General features: G+C 38.5%; 1 pseudogene; it reads left to right on the top strand.

Moving 5' to 3' along the window:
* Positions 1-5,049, top strand: part of LOC121101828 — a 24,781-nt pseudogene extending 19,732 nt beyond the window's left edge.
* Positions 5,050-10,201: the final 5,152 nt, after the last annotated feature.

Genomic DNA, 10,201 nt, shown 5'->3' with positions numbered 1-10,201 from the left:
AGAATTCGAGCAATTCTTTTCTTACATCTGTGGTTGAATTCATAAGTGTTCAGAATCATTTGATAGTTCTCTAGCTAAATTCAGGGACAAGATGAAATGGGGTCCCCTACTCTTCCACCATCTTGCCTCCCCCGATAATTTTTCAACAATTACCTGGATCATCACTCTGTCTCCTAATTCTCTCAACCTACTCCTATCCTTTCTCATTCTGCATGGGTATTCAGTGCCACTGAAAAATAACGGCCCCTCTTTAATTACCAGCAACTCTACATGTTCTCTAGGAAAACACCACGATCTTGTTCATGAAGTCATCACACACTTCATGATAAAGTGCAGTCTTTCCTTCCCCTGATTTGAGCCACCACCATCACCCCTACATGTTAAACTCGGTGACTTTACCGTGTAAGAGAATATGTTCTAATATGCCACCTCCTTTTTTCTTTTTTTGAACATGCTATTCTTTATCCAGAATGTTCTCTTTCAATTTGTCTGTCCAGCCATCTTGTATTCATTTTTCAAGTTACAAGTACCACACCAATCTTCATTTACCTCTCCAGCAGATTTATGTGCCTCTTGCTCTGAGATCTGAAAGCCATTTTGATGCTGTTTCACGTGTATAATAATATATATGCCTTATGTTGCCCAACTCTCGTTTTAGTTCTAAGACTTATGATTAATAACATGCTGAGATTCATCCAATCCTAGGTCATCCAAAAACCAAAGCCTTCATAACTCATGGTGGAGCCAATGGCATCTATGAGGCGATCTACCACGGGATCCCCATGGTGGGCATTCCTTTGTTTGCGGATCAACCTGATAACATTGCTCACATGAAGGCCAAGGGAGCAGCTGTCAGTCTGGATTTCCACACGATGTCTAGTACAGATTTGCTCAATGCTTTGAGGATGGTCATTAATGACACTTCGTGAGTATTATAATTTTTTTCATTAATAGTATTGATAGATAAGTTCTGTCCACGGTGACTATGAGTTTCATCCTATATTTAAGAGGCCAATTTTGAAATTTTAGTATGATTTAACTGATCTTAAAACTACTTTCATTTTCAAACATTTATTTCAAAGTTGCATTTTAACCCCATTGATTTAATGGGGAACCAATTACTGCAACAAATTTCTACATGAATAAATGCAAAAGTTATGTAGGTAATTATAAGAACACATTTTTTAAAATATGATAGAATCCATAGAATTAAAGAGTGAAGAATTTTTGGTTATGTAAAAGAAGTTTCAATTCAGTACCAAAAATTTCCAAAACTATAAATCTCCTTTTGCTCAAAAATTAATTTTTATTCTTATTTTAATATATTTATAATATGTAATTTATGTACCACAAAATTTAAAGTATAAAAATCAAATATATGTATTATGTTACGGAATTATGAAACCATCATTATAATCTAAGTTTGGGACATTTGCGTTAGACCAAAAAGGAATCACATATGACTTAGAAGTCATTTCCCATTCCTCTTGCCTTCAGTAAACATTAATATACTTTCTGTCTCTACAAACTGCTGTATCCTGGATATTTCATACAAATGGAATCGTACAGTTTATGGTCTTTTGCGTGTAGTTTCTTTCACTTGGCATGTTTTTGAATATCATTCATGTGGTAGTTTTGTATTGCTGAATAATATTCTATGATATGGAAATGATACAATCTATTTATCCATTTATCAATTCATGAACCTTTTGGTTACTTCTACATTTAGGAATTATAAATATTGCTACACATGTAATCGTGTGAACAGAATGTTTCCTTTCTTTTGGGTAGACATCTAGGAGTAGAATTGCTGGTCAAATGTTAACTCTATTAGGAACTGCCAAATTGATGTCCAAATGAGACGCACCATTTTATATTTCCACCAGCCCAGTATGGGAGATCCAAGTTCTCCACATCATCACTTGTTATCATCTGTTTTATTACAGACATCCTAGTGGGTGTGAAGTGGTCTCTTCTTGTGGTCTTGAATTGCATTTCCCTTACAGCCAAAGTTATTAAGCATCTTTTCATATACTAATTGCCATTCATATAGCCTCTTTAGGGAAGTGTCTATTCCAATTCTTTGATACTTTTTAAATTTGATTATTTGTCTCACCTTATTAAAGAATTTGCTATGTGTTATGGATACAATACATTATCACATATACGATTTATAAATATTTTCTTTCATTCTGGTTGACTTGATTTTTCTCTTTCTTGATTTTGTCCTTTGAAGATAAAACTTTTTAAATATGATAAGATAAATAGTGAAGTTTTCTACATTACAGAGGAAAACAACGCAAGGGAATTTGTAGTGCCTAGCACAGCAACCATGAATTCAGTATCTATTACTACTATCAGTATTAACATTACAGTACGAGGGGATCATCGAAGAAATACCAAAAAAAGTATTACAGAGAAGAAAATAGTAGAACAATCAAATAATAAAAATACTTAAAATAGTCACGAAAGAAAAAGAAATATATGGCAGGTTGTACAAATAGCAAAGAAAATAGAGTAAGACAGTAGATGAAAATACAACTATGCCACTACTTCCATTGAAGCTAAACAGACTAATTTAAAGACAAAGATTGTCAGAATGCGTTTTAGAAACTACATACTGTTCATGAGACATGTTCACATAGAAGTGTACAAGAAGAGAGTCAGTACAAAGGTGGGAAAGGATCTATTTTAGCAGTAACCATTTAAAGATGTTGTACCTGTGCTAATATCAGACACTGTAGTCCAGAATCACTACCAAAAATAAAGATATGTCTTTCATAATGATAAATAGATTGATCTTTCAAAACAATACAAATTGCTAATTGGTGACACCTACTATTAAAACATCAAAATGCAGCAGAAGTGGACAAAAGAACAAACACACAAATCCATAGTCATAACATTGTTATTAAACATCTTTCTCAGTAAGAGAAAAAGAAGACAGACAGAGAGAAAGAAAGAAAGGAAGCAAAGAAAGGAGGGAGGGAGAGAGGAAGAAAAGAAAGAAAGAAAAAGAAAGAAAGAAAGAAAGAAAGAAAGAAAGAAAGAAAGAAAGAAAGAAAAAGAAAGAAAAGAAAAGAAAAGAAAGATAAGAAAAGAAAGAGATGGATAAATACCTAAATGTTCTGAAGGACACAATTTAAAAATATAACCTGCCTGACATACAGATACATCATTCTATATAAAACAACAGAGAATATACATTTTTCACGAATGGAATAGATACTGGAATTAACCCTATGCTGGGCCATAAACAAAGAGTAAATTTGAAAAATCTAAATCGTCAAGAGTATATTGTCCAGCCTAATGGAAGTCACTTAGAAATTGTCAAAAAGAAAGATAACTGAAATATCTCTAAATTTTGGAAATTAAGCAATATACTTCTACATAATTCAGTCAATAATGAAATCATAATCATAAATACTCCTTCTTCTCAGCAATTCCACTTCTATAATATATACAAACACAACCGAATAAACATGTAAATCAAAAGAAATACACAAGATTTTTATGACAGCTTTAGTAGTAATGGCCAAGAAATTGTTAACACAAATGTCCACTGCTTGTTAAATGAAGAAATAATCTGTGGTATTGCCAAACAATGGAATACTATACAGGGATAGCATTAACCAACAACTGTGACACAAAAGACAAAAGGAAATGAGTGCTACCTTATTATTCCAATATATAAATAATAAAAGCTAATCTATGATGACTAAAAGGCTCGGGAAACATGGGGTGCTTCCGGGTAGCTTGTGATACTCTATATAAATATCTTAGTAGTAGGTATATTATTACATCCACTTCACAATAATATCCTAGTTAATTTTGAATTTATCAGCTATTCAGTTAAGACTATGAAAATTTTTCTTATGGAATATACTTATATGTTATTATGGAAAATATAACATGTTTTCAAATTCTAGGTTTCAAATAGCAACACACACACACACACACACACGCACAGAACAAATGTCTGACGATGCTTTGATAGTGTGGCCCAGAAGCCTTTCTGAGCTGGGACATCCGTCAAGAGGTAGAAGCAGCCTTGGAGAGTTGCAGGGAAGAGTGTCCAGCAGAGAGACAGAAGGGACAGAAAGTACAAAGGTGCTGAGGTGAGGACCCATATGGCAACTTCAGGGAACTGCTAGCAGGTCTCTGTGCCTACAACAGTGTACACGGGACAAAGTGACAGGAGAAGAGGTTGCCAGGGGTCTGTATCTGTAAGATCCTATAGTCCACAATGCATAGTTGGATTTTATTCTAAACGTAATGAGAAGCCAGATGGAAATTTTGAGCAGGGAAGCGTCATGATCTGATATCTGTTTCAAAAGTCACAGTGGCTACATGATGGAAAATAAAGAGTAGAGGGTAGAGGAGTGAAGACAAGGGACCAGTGAGGTGGCATTTTACTCACCATGACACAATTCCCTTTACCGCTTCACGAGGATCATTCTGTAGTTGCACTCCCACCATCTCATTTAGAGCTGTCACAATGGCCCATATCATTTTCTCTGTTAGAAAAGATTAAACTATCCTAACTTAACTTCCACTTTCACTTTTTAAAATATTCATTGATGGGAAACTTCCAATTTAAAAGCCAAATCTCCTAAGAGGACCGAAACAAAAAACATAGCACTTCTATAATTCTATGACATTTATCTTGAATCATTTGTATGACACTTTTCAAAATCCTTTCATGGGAATCACAGGATTAGGCAAACTAGCTTCCTTTCAATGTCACTGTCTTTATGTTTCTCCTTTAGATACAAAGAGAATGCCATGACATTATCAAGAATCCACCACGATCAGCCTATAAAGCCCTTGGATCGAGCAGTCTTCTGGATCGAGTTTGTCATGCGCCACAAAGGAGCCAAACACCTCAGGCCAGCCTCCCATGACCTCACCTGGTTCCAGTACCACTCTTTGGATGTGATTGGGTTCCTGCTGGCCTGTGTGGCAACTGCTGTATTTGTCACCACCCAATGTTGTCTCTTTTGTTACCGGAAGTGTGCAAAAAGAGGGAAGAAGGAAAAAAAGGAGTAGTTGTATCTGGGGCCTCAAGCGGGTATGCCTCAGAGATGGGACTCCTCCAGTTTATTCCAGCAAGAAGTTGTGATGTAATATCAGACACAGCAGTCCAGAATTACTACCAAAAATAAAGATATGTCTTTCATAATGATAAATAGATTGAAGTTGTTCCAGCAAGAAGTTGTGACGTAAGGTTCCCTTCCTCCTCTGACAAAATGACTTTTCACAACTTAGCTTCTCAGATCAAACTCTGCTCTCAAGGGTTTACTGCCTGTTTGAGAGTTAGAAATATGTCATGCCAACAGAAAAACTGGCAATAATTAAATAAAATGAAAAGGAAACCGTATGTGTATTTATTGAAACTTATTATTCCAAATCAAAAGTCATCCCCCTCCAAAAATTATTGAGCTTAACTGTGTTTCAAACATTGGGCATGGACACAAGAACATTACGAAGGCTAGTCACAATATCACTATTATTGTGCAAATATATTTTAACTTAATTTTGGTGCAGAATTTTGTAGTTTTGTGCTGTGCTAGTTAATAACAATGACCAAAGAAAACAAAAATATGCTAAATTTTTGATGAAATAGGGAATCAAACTACAAGCATTCTCAGGAGGCCCTCCTGGAAACCTACCAATATCAGGGAATCCTTTATGATCAAAGTCGTTTCAGATGAGAGAAAAACACCCTGCTGCTATTGGTCAACAAGACGATCACTGGGGAAGTCTCACAACATTCTCCGAGCCTAGGCTTGAATTTGTTGCAAAACAAGTTAAAACTTGGATGCTTGGGAGGGAATTCTCAAGAAAAGTTTATCACCAAATTTTCCACACGACTCTTCTAGATAAGGTTTTTTGAATTTTTAGCAAGGAAACACACTTAGTGCGCAGTAGATAAAATATTGTTAAACCATGCCGATTAGGCAATTAATTTTCCTCAAATCGATCCTGTAACACCGACAGCGTAAGATAGAGGAATCACTGCAGAGCCAAGAAATATGACAGAAAGAAACAAAAAACAATAGAGAAATAAATGGAGGATAGAACGGGCAATTCACAGAAGTAAAAATGGCCAATAACATAAGAAAAGCAGTAAAAGGTACGAATTCTCAGGAAAATGTAAATTGAGTCAAGAAGTTGTTTCCCACAGAAGAGACCTCAAACAGAAGAATCTGAGAGGGAAGAGGCCGCCATGGCTACCAGGAGGAAGTACTCGCCTCGTAGGCCCAAGTGGCCTCAGGAGGAGCATCCTGGCCTCTCTGAAGCAGAGGCTGGTGGCGGGGTCTGACGGAGTGCTCGGCCCAGGACGCCCGGTGCGGAGGAGATTGGCCCTAGGCCCCAAGGCCGCGGGAGCGCTGTCTCAGCCGGGCGTGCCCAGCAGCGGCACCTGGAGACGCCTCCGGGCTCCTGCGGGCGGCCGTGTCGCCCGCCCCTGACCCGATTCCGGGCCTCGGCAGCCCAGCCCAGGCCCCTGGACCCTGTGGACTACGGCGCAGTAGGCATGAACCACCTGGGCGCCAAGTGCCGCAGGGCTGGCACCCGGCCAAGCCGGTCTGCTGGCCCCAGCCTGGCTGGGCCACCTCAGTTCGCCAACGGTCACGCCCTGCCGCGGGCTGCTTCCGCCAGGTCGGCGCTAGACTGAATCCGCGCCTGGGGCGTGAGGCCCTTGCACGAAGGACCCGCACATTCGCTACCTGGGTATGCGTCTCCTGTGTGCTGGCCCGTGCTGCCGTGGGCCGCTGCCCTGCTAGCTTAGGGTCACATCGCAGCCCACCACTCCTTCAGTGGGCCTTGCCTCTGCCGTATCCCCCACCACTCCAGCAAAGAGCGGTGATCACCGTGCTGATCCATGTCGGGACTTGGAGTCATGCTGGGGTCTCGGCTTCCGCAAGCTCTGCAAGGGTTGGGGGATCACTGCAGGCCTGGGCCTCTCTTAACGTGGCAGCCTGTTCCTCGTTGATGCCTTCAGAGAACACGTCTGCTGTATTGAGCTGCGAACCCGCAGTCCCACTATGCAGCTGGCAGGGAGCAGCGCACTGTGACTGACTGGTGGCACTGTGAAGCAGTCTGTGGCACGCTGGAGCCCTGGATCAGTTACACCTAAGGTGAGCTTGTTGTCCAGTAAGGCATTCTTTGGCTTCTGTTTCTACTTGAGTGGTAGAATATATCCTACAGAAGTAAGTGTTTTAAATAATTAAAATTGTTTTAATTATCGGAGTTGGTCATTCCAGTAAATACTATGATTTAATGCCAAAGTGAGAGAATTACAGTTTAGCAAGATAAGGACATTGTTACCTTTATATTCTGTCAGTTTCTCTTATAAATGGCTGATTTTGTACCCCTAAAATTAGCTTCCGGGGCCACCTTATGTTGTACACCTATAACATTTTCTAAACTTTCAACTGTGGTTTGGATTGGTTTGGAATCTTCGAGTCCAAGTCCTACCCTTCTGCCCTCCCACTGCCCGATTTTTCCTACTCAATCCGTTGGGGTTTTTGGCTATACTTTATGGCCAGAACCCCAAATACAATATCGAATTGAAGTGAAATAGTGATCATTCTTATCTTCTTCCCAATCTCAGTGTAAAACTTGACTGTTTCACCAATATTGCATGTTATTGCCTTACTATAGCTGAACACTCTATCAAATTAAAGAAATTGCCTTCTGCTAAAAAAGGAAAAAAGAATCTGAGAAAACAATTTGTATGATGGATAATGCAGAATGATGCTTTCAAATAAAATGTAAACATACTGTTTAACCTTGCAATTCTACATCGAGGAATCAGTCATGTAGAAATACACATGCACATATTTATGTACAGTATGTTCCCTGAAGTACCGAAATATCTATCAGGTAACACACCTCCAATGAAAGGCATAATGTGTACAGGAATTCTAGCGAAGATTTGGTTACAGGCACTACTGTTGCATGTTCCCCACATCACATTGCTAAATCAACAAGTTCCAGGAAAAAACATAAGCATGATACTCTTTTTTGGAAATAAAATAAAATACATATAAATCTGTAGAACACAAAGGATACGTTCTGAAAGTATGTAAAGTCAAATGATAGTAATTTAGACATTTATATATGTCCTCATTTTTTGACATTTCACAACATGGTTTTTATGTATTAATTATACTGAACAAAAAATCTGTTAAAGAAATAAACATATTGGTTCAAGATAACAAGTTCCAAGATTTTGATAGTGTGCTATCAGTTCAGTAATGTCATTCAGAACACTTGAATGACCAAAATCTTATATACCATCTATTGTTACAAATTTAGGCCCTTTTCTCATGTTCAGCAATGGTGAACTGTTTGGTTTGAACAGAGAAGAGAAATTAGACTGAAAAGATACTCGGGATATAATTTATTAAAAAAACCAATGGGCGATATACTATGTACTTTTTATTTCAAATTTAAGATCAATGAAAGATCGATGTATAATTTTTAAACAGTAATGTTGATACAGCTTACCTTTTCATAAATATTGGCTATTGAATGTTTGGTATGGAGCAAGATTTAACACAGGGAAATGAGCTGAGATACAGTTGCAATAGTTCTTGCAAGGGATTATAGAGATCCAAAGTACAATATGATAGTAATTTTTGAGTAGAAGTGGAGAGATTTGAAAAGTACACTTCTAAAAAGTATTTGTCCTGTAAATATCTTCTGAATTTTGCTTTGCAAATTGCCTTTGTAAAACATGTAAATTGTATTTTTTTTTTTTAATCTTATCAGGAAGCCCCTTCAAATTAGAAGTAGAAAGGGGAAGACCTGTGTCATGGGATAGATTTGTTTTCCTGCTATCAATAATCTGTTGACTTGAAACGAGAGGAGACTATTTTGTTGGTTTTTTTTTTTTTTCTTTAAGATTTTATTTAATCATTCAACAGAGAGAGAGACAGCCAGCGAGAGAGGGAACACAAGCAGGGAGAGTGGGAGAGAAAGAAGCAGGCTCCCAGCGGAGGAGCCTGATGTGGGGCTCCATCCCAGAACACCATGATCACGCCCTGAGCCAAAGGCAGACGCTTAACGACTGAGCCACCCAGGGGTCCTCTAGAGGAGACTATTTCTTTAAAAGGTTATGGACAGAAGATTCAAAGCAAAGCATGGTCTACAGAGCTGCAATATCCTTTAATCTTGGTAACGCCCTCTGGTGGTTGTTTTGATGTGTTACCCCGATTCTCCTGTGAGGAATATAGAAATTACTCCCCAGCTGATGGGATTAGAAGCTGACACCTCTCCTCTACTAGCTTTCTTTGAGAGCTGCTTCTGCTGAAGAGAACCATGTAGTCTAAAGTCATGTTTTGTTTTGTTTTTCCCCCTAGAACACCCCGTATCCAATACATGGCCTTCTCATTTCAATTTGGGGTAACTCTTTAAGGTGATCTTCGCTTCACAGCTCCTAGACGGTTGGTTGAGACCTATGCTGAAACTTTATCACCACAGTCTTCCCCCCTGATCTGGGGGGATATGTTCTAAGACTCCCAGTGGATGCTTGAAATCTCAGATAGTACCAAACCTCATATAAGCCATTTTCCCCTATATATACATACCTGGGCAAAAGTTTAATTTATAAGCTAGGCAATAATAACTGATAAAAAATAGAATATTTATAAAAATATACTGTAATAAAAGTTATGTGAATGTGGCCTCCTTCTCTCTCAGAATAACTTACTGTACTGTGCTACCTTCTGGCGATGACATAAGACGATAAAACGCCTATGTGATGAGATGAAGTTAGGGAGTGATGCAGGCATTGTGATGTAGCACTAGGCTAGCATATGCCAGGGCAGTTCTAAAATAATACTGTTATCAGAGTAGTTTAGGTTTCTTGGAAGGAGTTCAGATCAGGCATGAGCCTGGATGTAGCTCAAAAGCAATGAGAACACTGATCTTATAATTTTAGAAAAACAAAAGATTTCAGAGAACGGGGACTTATTTATTTTTTCTAGGTTAGACATGATTCTGCTTTTTTTTTTTTTTAACCAAGGGTATGCCTGTACACGCCTACTCCAGCTGAGAAAGTTCAAGTTGTTTACCTGATTATTCAGAACCAATTAGATTGATTGCATCACATTCTGAATGGGCAACTGAGGAGACATTAAATTCAGGAACCTAGGTCCCAACATTTCGGCTGTCATTTCCCACTTGAAAC

The sequence above is a fragment of the Ursus maritimus genome, unplaced genomic scaffold (genome assembly GCF_017311325.1).
Source record: "Ursus maritimus isolate PB19 unplaced genomic scaffold, ASM1731132v1 scaffold_90, whole genome shotgun sequence".
In the NCBI taxonomy this organism is placed as follows: Eukaryota; Metazoa; Chordata; class Mammalia; order Carnivora; family Ursidae; genus Ursus; species Ursus maritimus.
This window is presented reverse-complemented; position numbering and strand designations above follow the sequence as displayed.